At 39.4% G+C, this 8,897-nt stretch overlaps 1 long non-coding RNA gene across 1 annotated transcript; it reads left to right on the top strand.

Annotated features, from left to right (window-relative positions):
• Nucleotides 1–489: 489 nt before the first annotated feature.
• On the top strand, nucleotides 490–7,369 carry LOC121873606. The gene is made up of 3 exons (XR_006090276.1): nucleotides 490–572; nucleotides 6,925–7,023; nucleotides 7,227–7,369. It is a non-coding gene; the product is annotated as an uncharacterized LOC121873606 (long non-coding RNA).
• Nucleotides 7,370–8,897: the final 1,528 nt, after the last annotated feature.

Genomic DNA, 8,897 nt, shown 5'->3' with positions numbered 1-8,897 from the left:
CACTAATTTTCATAGCCGAGGTGTACCGTAACAGAGACTAATGAATATATATGTAAAATTATCGGCCAAAGAAAGTATATAAAGTACTTTCCTTGGTACTTGGGGGGAGGGGAGGATGGGAGCTGATCAGTGTTATAATATTACCACGAACTAGTTTATTTATTACTTAACCTCAACTAACTAATATTTACTTAACATAACTTCCTGGTGATAGTTTATTATTAATTAGTGTTACTATAACTACCTGGTGATAGTTTATTATCACTTAGTGTCACGATAACTACCTGACGATGGCTTAATATTACTTAGTGTTCAGTTTATAATACAATAATAAGTAGATGTAATATAATTCTTTAAAAGTGTATCAGTAGTAGAGTAAAGTTTGTTTCTCAGATAATATTAAGTAAATAATAATTGTTTAAACTACGTGATGTTAGTTTATATTAGGTAAAGTTGAGTTGTTCGTGGTAAGTTATTAACAGTGTTCATCGCCTCGGTTGTAAACATTAAGTCGACCAAAATGTGTTAATTAAAATACAAACTTGGAGGATTTAATACTTCACTACGTCACTGTGAGTTGTTTATTAACTTATATATAGCCAAGGTGAACCGTGGTACTTTAGTAAGACGTGTTACCTGTCTAGTACAGTACTGTCTGTTGGTGGGTAATGTGTGTCACTACCACCAGTTGTTGGTGCACATGGAGAGTGTAGGGACAGTGTCACTACTGTTGTTGTTAAAACAGACTCAGTCAGCCAGCGGCCTTACTTGATGGAGAGTCACCACCAACACGTGTTACCAGAAGCAACACCAGCTGAGTCACCACCAACACATGTTACCAGAAGCAACACCAGCTGAGTACATGTTGCAACACTTAACACCAGCTGAGTCACCACCAACACGTGTTACCAGAAGCAACACCAGCTGAGTCACCACCAACACATGTTACCAGAAGCAACACTTAACACCAGCTGAGTCACCACCAACACATGTTACCAGAAGCAACACCCACTACTGCAACACTTAACACCAGCTGAGAGTCACTGAGTCACCCCCAACACGTGTTACCAGAAGCAACACCAGCTGAGTCACCACCAACACATGTTACCAGAAGCAACACCCACTACTGCAACACCACTAACACCAGCTGGGGAGTCACTGAGTCACCACCAACACATGTTAACAGAAGCAACAACCCACTACTGCAACACTTAACACCAGCTGAGAGTCACTGAGTCACCACCACACATGTTACCAGAAGCAACAACCCATCACTGCAACACACTGCACACCAGCTGAGAGTCACTGAAACACCACCAACACGTGCTACCAGAAGCACACCCACTAACACCAGCTGAGTCAACAACACCAACACATGTTACCAGAAGCAACACCCACTAACACCCAGCTGAGTCACCACCAACACATGTTACCAGAAGCAACACCCACTACTGCAACACTTAACACCAGCTGAGAGTCACTGAGTCACCACCAACACGTGTTACCAGAAGCAACACCCACTAACACCAGCTTGAGTCACCACCAACATATGTTACCACAAGCAACACCCTACTAACACCCAGCTGAGTCACCACCAACATGTTAACAGAAGCAACACTACTGCAACATCTAACACCCAGCTGAGGTCACCACTCAACACATGTTACCAGAAGCAACACCCACTCATTGCAACACTTAACACCAGCTGAGTCACCACCAACACATGTTACCAGAAGCAACACCACTACTGCAACACTTAACACCAGCTGAGTCACCACCAACACATGTTACCAGAAGCAACACCACTACTGCAACACTTAACACCAGCTGAGTCACCACTAACACATGTTACCAGAAGCAACACCCACTACTGCAACACTTAACACCCGCTGAGAGTCACTGAGTCACCACCAACACATGTTACCAGAAGCAACACCCACTACTGCAACACTTAACACCAGCTGAGAGTCACTGAGTCACCACCAACACATGTTACCAGAAGCAACACCCACTACTGCAACACTTAACACCAGCTGAGAGTCACTGAGTCACCACCAACACATGTTACCAGAAGGAACACCCACTACTGCAACACTTAACACCAGCTGAGAGTCACTGAGTCTCCACCAACACATGTTACCAGAAGCAACACCCACTACTGCAACACTTAACACCAGCTGAGAGTCACTGAGTCACCACCAACACGTGTTACCAGAAGCAACACCCACTAACACCAGCTGAGTCACCACCAACACATGTTACCAGAAGCAACAACACCCACTAACACCAGCTGAGTCACCACCAACACATGTTACCAGAAGCAACACCCACTACTGCAACACTTAACACCAGCTGAGAGTCACTGAGTCACCACCAACACATGTTACCAGAAGCAACACCCACTACTGCAACACTTAACACCTGCTCAATATTAAACAAATTTAAAAACGTTTTAATTTCACTGTTTTGTAGTGAACACTGTCCCAGTTATGTAAAATGTGTTAAAACTTGGTTATTTCTAAATTAAACGTGACGTAGCCTAACCTAACCTAACCATATTTGATAACAAAAGCAAGTGGCAGAAGCATTGTTAGAAGACCTTGCCAACCTAACCAAACCAAACCAAACCTAACCTAACCTAACCTAACCTAACCTAACCTAATTATATTTGATGACAAAAGAAAGTGGCAGAAGCATTGTTAGAAGACCTTGCCATCCTAACCAAACAAACTTGATCTAACCTAACCTAACCTAACCTAACCTTTCAGAACCCCCGGCATATTAAACAGAAAGAACTTCCTATTATATGGTGTAATTTGACGTTTTTTGTGGACCTGAGAGCAGCCGCCTGATCTGTGTGGCTCATAAACCTACACTGGTGACTGGCGTTGAGTGGAGATGACTGGCTGTGTACCGCCGCATCACCACCGAGAAAGACAAGTGATGTGCGCCAGACAAAGTAGTTCTCGCCTAGTCACCTAATTATCTACTAAACGAAGCAATTACCCTAAAAATTATTATTATATCAGAACTCATTGATGAAAATATAATATTGTACAGTATAGTTAATATGACTTACAAACTTGAGACAGCAATAGTTGGAGGTAGTGAACGGCTGCCTCTCACCCCTCCACCTGGTGTAACACAACACACTATGTGAAATATTACTTATAGTACATTTTGTTTTTCCTTCTAGTTGTCTCTCTGTCTGTACGTAATTATGGTCAAATTATAATGATTTATGGTACTGTGTTACAACCTGGCTGTGTTGTTAGATGATAACAAAGAAATTCATAGAGGAAGAACAATTATATACAATTGTTGACATAATCCAGGACCGGCGTCAATATTCATTACCAAAACAAGATGAATCAATACTGGGTGTAGTAACCCGGCTAGGTTTGGTTAGGTTAGGTTTCTTTCTCTCAACATTGATTCAATTATACAGTAAAGCCTCTGTTAACAAGTAGCATCCTGTGTACTGTGGGCTGGTGTCTTGCCCACAGTGTGGATGTGGGTCACACTATAATAACCTGTTATAGTACATCCTTCTTTCCTCACACTGTTGAATGCTCTGCCTTCTTCTGTGTTTCCATACAATCTGTCTCACTTTAAACAAGATGCTTCTCTGGCGGTGTACATTAATATAACCTTTTTAGTTTATATTTTTTTAATTTATTTTTACTCTTCCCTCCCCTAGACCTTGTTGTGGGTCATGACCTGTGCCCGGGTGGACTATTACCCATAAAAAAATATATATATAGCCTGTGTTCCTGCTTATGAATGTCTTCACCTAACCTAACATAACCTAACTTAGCCTAACCATTCTTCATTAAAACTTAAATATTTACAATTTCCTTCAATCAACAACTCTTCACTGACTTACTGTGCAGTGAGAGTAGAATGGGTGAAGCTCTTATCCCTCACAACTCTTAAAGATATTCAGAAATATATTCATTATGCACAATACACTATTTGATATGTGTATATTACATAACTGTAAACGCCTTGGTTAAGGTCGTTCAGGTGACGGGCAAGTCGAAGGGAATGATTGAAACTCGCCTTTTGACTCATTCAATATTTATTGATGTGGTCAAAACCTACAGAGGAGATGTTCATAATATTACATGGTGATCCATCTGATACATAATGAGTTAGTCTCACACAATTTTATCTTAATTACTATTTATTAAACATAGTGACATAACACAAAGTTCATAATTCTAGTAATCTTAGTTATGCTTCATTCTGCATTGTCTTATTACTCCAGATAAGGCACAAACGAGTAGGTGTAATTAGTCAACAATATTTCAGTACCGAGGGGTATGTCACCACTTGGCTGTACTTACAAGTGCGGGTCAGTGCAGATCAGTATGGTGTTCCAAGAGACAACAGTACTGAGTAAATTGTCCCAGCACAAATTCTCGGACAGGATTATGAGTCGGTGTTCATCAGTGCCAGCAGAAGGCTGGTCTTCACAGCCTCACGAGAGAAGGCGATCTGTCTCATGGCAGGGCGGGCAGCACCACCACCCGCCGAAGACAGTCCACTCACCAGAGCCAGGACTTGTCTGTAAACACTTCTACATCTGGCGAGGTCACGGGTCGAAAGATTTAATGGCATCACATGCCAGCACTGTAGCTGAAGCCATTGGCAATAACAGTCATTATACAAATTTTTATACAATTTATTGCTTGTCACTGTTGAAGATGGAGGAGACAACCACCTCATTACAGCCTCATGGATCGTTGAAGTTGATGGTAGTTAAGATCTTTGTGTCGTCCAATTGAGGTGGGGGTAATTATATATGACTAACCCAAGAGCAAAATGGATTGATAACTATTATAAAAACGTCAGATTTTCATTGTTATATTATAGTGGACACTGTTTGTGGTAATGTTAGTAAATGGATGTTTTTTAAATAAACGCTACTTAACATTTGTGGTTATGAAGGACAGACCTAACCAAACAAACCTACCTAACCTAACTTCCCCGGTTTATTAAACAGAAAAAACTATACGGTGATATTTGAGACATTTTCTGGACGTGAGATGATACAGCAGCATCGGCACTATGGCGGGTTAGTCCTATATATTAACGAAGGTGGGATTTTGGGAAAGATTTTTTTATTTAATTGAAGTAAAAATTTGTTTGAGGAAGTATTTGGTTCTTTTTTTATTTAATTGGAGTAAAAGAAATTGGTTATAAGAATGTGGTACTTTTTATTTATGGTTAAATTACAGGTTGTAGTAAAAAAATTAGCTAGAGACTTTTGGAAACTTTAATGTAAAATTGCAGTTTATTTTTTGACAAATTTACATTTTTGTCACTACAGTATTTGGTTGAATCCTAACCTAACCAAATCATGTGTTCCATGGTGAGGTTTTAATTCTCTGGGAAAGGAAAAATCACGAGACGCTTCACAATATCGGCGTTTATAGATAATTAAACCCTTATGGCAGTGGGATATAACTTGTGAATTTACCAGGTGTTATCCATTAGTGACTAGTAAGTTGTATTAAGTAAGTTGTTGCAATTGACCAGAGTTAACTTGTGGTGAAGTCAAGTTTTGTCTTCTCATGGGAGTTAAAAATACAATACAGTACCACAATATTTACATTGCATGTATTGGCTTTTATAAAAAAAAATTGTCTTTATACATTTTATTCATCAATTTTACTTTTTACTTTTATCCTTTTCACCACTAATCGGCTCGTTAGCCGCTTGGGCGATCGGTCACGTCTCTGTTACGCACTGTTGGCAAGTACTGGGCATGCACTGGCTCCTGAATGTACCTGAACCTGCTCCAGTGGTGGTCAAGTCTTGTCTTGAAAGCGCTCACACTCGGTGCCGTCACAACACTTTCTGGCAGATTGTTCCAAGAGTTCACAACTCTTACACCGAAAGTTTGCCCTCACAGTTTTCTGGACTTGCGGTTTCTTCAATCTTGAGCTAGGCAAGCTCAGGCGCTCCAATCTCTCAGGGTAGCTGAGGTGCTGAAGGGCAGGCACCAGGCTGGTGGCCCTCCTTTGAACATTTTTTACCAACTGACAGTCCCTAGCATATCTCGGGGACCAGATGGGGAAGCACTTCACTCTTGAAGATCGTTACTGGGAACGGACCGTCTAGATATCTGAATGACCTTCTTATGAGACCCAATAATTTATTTGCCTGATTTACCTTCCTCTCGCAATGGCCCGAGAACTTCAGCTCATTGTCAACATAGACACTTAGGTCCTTCTCACATTCAGTCTCAACTAGTGCAGTTTCTTCATCCCATTGGGACATATGATATGCCTCCTTACCGTTGGTACGCCCCAGGTGCATCCTCTTACAATTCGTGACATTGAATCTCAGCAACCATTTCTTCGACCATTCCTGGAGCCTACCGAGGTCCTTCTGCAGCTCTTCACAGTCTGCTTGGTTCTTTGTTTCCCGAAATAACATGGCGTCATCGGCAAACATTTGTATGGAGGAGTGTACAACGTCAGGCATGTCATTTATGAAACAAGCAAACAACAGCGGGCCCAATACACTGCCCTGTGGTACCCCACTTGTGACAGGTACGGATGATGATTTCGTGCCATTAATCACCACACACTGCTTGCGGTCATGTAGAAAGTCTTCTATCCACGTTAGGACATTTGCCTGAATTCCGAACTCTTCCAGTTTGATTTTCAGCCTTTCGTGGGGTACACTGTCGAAAGCCTTGGCAAAATCTAGGTAAATATTGTCGATATTACCACCCCGTTCCAGAATATGGGTCCAAGTACCCAATACCTTGAGCAATTGTGTTAAACAGGAGTGCCCCGGCATAAAACCGTGTTGGCAATCCTTTAGAAGGTTGTTTCGTCTCTTAACATGTTGAAACAGAAAATTATCTGAGTTTCTACAAAAAGAGTGACAGGGTTATTTTGTTTACAGTTGACGGCTCCAATACGCTGTTACTGTAGTGTTAAGACAACTACCATATTGCAGCCTCGCTGATCATGGTTAATGAAGTTCCTCGTGTCATTGGTCGAGGTAAGATTTTCTAAAGTGTTTCTTTATTTTCTTTAAAAAGGTTTATGGAAATGCCTTAATTTAACCATAATATTGTATTAAAATGTTTGAAGATTTAATGAGTTCCTGTATAATATAATACTGTACAGTACTGTATACATATTATATAATATTACTGCCCAGAGTATTTAATTTATTAGTTGTTAAAATGTTATTCATTCCAGGACGGTGACGTGAAGATGTAAGATATGGGCCACAAGATGAAGGTTTGTTTTGGTTAACGGGTCTCATGCTGCACCACATTGGAAACTCTCTGCTGTAACATAAGGTACAGTACAGTGTATATCTTTGTGGTTTTAGTTTTTATGAAGGATCTGGGATCACTGTTTAAAAATTCAAGTAATTATGTTAATGACCTTTGAAATAATTAGATATTTTATGTAGATTACGCTGTGCCCGTAAGTTTTAAAAGGCCTTTATGGATGGTCTTAAATATGTTGACCATCTTTACTGTATGAAGTTAGTTTCACGGTGTCAAAATATTTGTCAAATATGGTTGACCTAATACCTTTGTCTTCAGCACTTGGGGTAAAAAAATAGTTTAAATATCCTACAAAGGTACAGGGTACTACTTTACCTGATTTTAAGTCTAGTTTCACAAATTAGTTATTGTGTTAATGACTTTTTGAAACAATTAGATATCTAAAGTAGATTACTTAGGCTTTGCCCGTATTTTATTAAAAGGCCTTCATATATGTTTTATAAATAATATACTGTAGACTATTGGGGTGTCGACGGCATGGAAAAGCCAGGAAACTTTACAAACAAATGGGGTATTTTATTTGGGTTAAGTTATACTTAGATATAGTTTTATGGCATCAATCTTGGCATTAATTAATGCTGTACTGTATAATAGGAAAATAATTACTGTACTTTTAGGAACATTCCACAACAATAATGATGATAGTTCAAGTTAGTGATCAAATATTACAGGTTATACCTACTGCCGTGAGTATTGTCCAGTGAATTGTTCTTATAATGGACTTGTTCCACGTTAATGAAGGTTCATATAGGTGGATAGTGGAGTGTTGACCCACGTTAGGTTAAGGTTGTCACCAGGGAGGGTCGCTAAAATATCTTCAGTGGTCCCTCCATTAACCGACACAATTGGTTCCACGGAGTCGTTCGTTAACTGAATCTACATACTGTAGTGTTATATATTAATAGAATATTAATAAATAAACTTAAAATAGTTAAACACAAAATGTTATTGTTTAAATTCATTTTAGTAAAATTGTAAATGCTGTCAAGCTATTCGGTTCAGCAGCCACTGACTTAAGTTTAGTTTAATATTAATATATATCTATTAGCGGGAATTTAATCAATAATAAAACATTATAATGAAAGTATGATTTATTTATATTATGTAATATTTATTAATAAAATACTTTTATTATAGTACTGTATTAATACAGTAACTTGTAGTTACTGAAAGATAAGAGAGAGAATCGGACAAGGTGTAGCAGGTCAACATCAACCAAGGTGGCTGTCTTGTTTATTGTTGTTAATTTTGTGAGTAAATGTTAACTTGTGGGCCTTCCTCCCTCCCTCGTGGTAAAGGTAATAAATGTTTATGTTATGTCGTTGATATAAACATACATTAGAATGTTTGAGTTAAAGGTTGGTTATCCGAGATGGTCCGAGTTGGTATTTGATGGGCCGAGTTGGAGGCACAGCAGTCACACTATAATAACCCGTTATAGTACATCCTTCTTTACTCACACAGCCAAACTGTGTCTGTGTGGATGTGGGTCACACTATAATAACCCGTTATAGTACATCCTTCTTTACTCACACAGCCAAACTGTGTCTGTGTGGATGTGGGTCACACTATA

This window comes from Homarus americanus, unplaced genomic scaffold, assembly GCF_018991925.1.
Source record: "Homarus americanus isolate GMGI-L3 unplaced genomic scaffold, GMGI_Hamer_2.0 scaffold16974, whole genome shotgun sequence".
In the NCBI taxonomy this organism is placed as follows: Eukaryota; Metazoa; Arthropoda; class Malacostraca; order Decapoda; family Nephropidae; genus Homarus; species Homarus americanus.
Note: the sequence above shows the minus strand (reverse complement) of the source record. Positions and strands in the feature narration are given on the sequence as shown.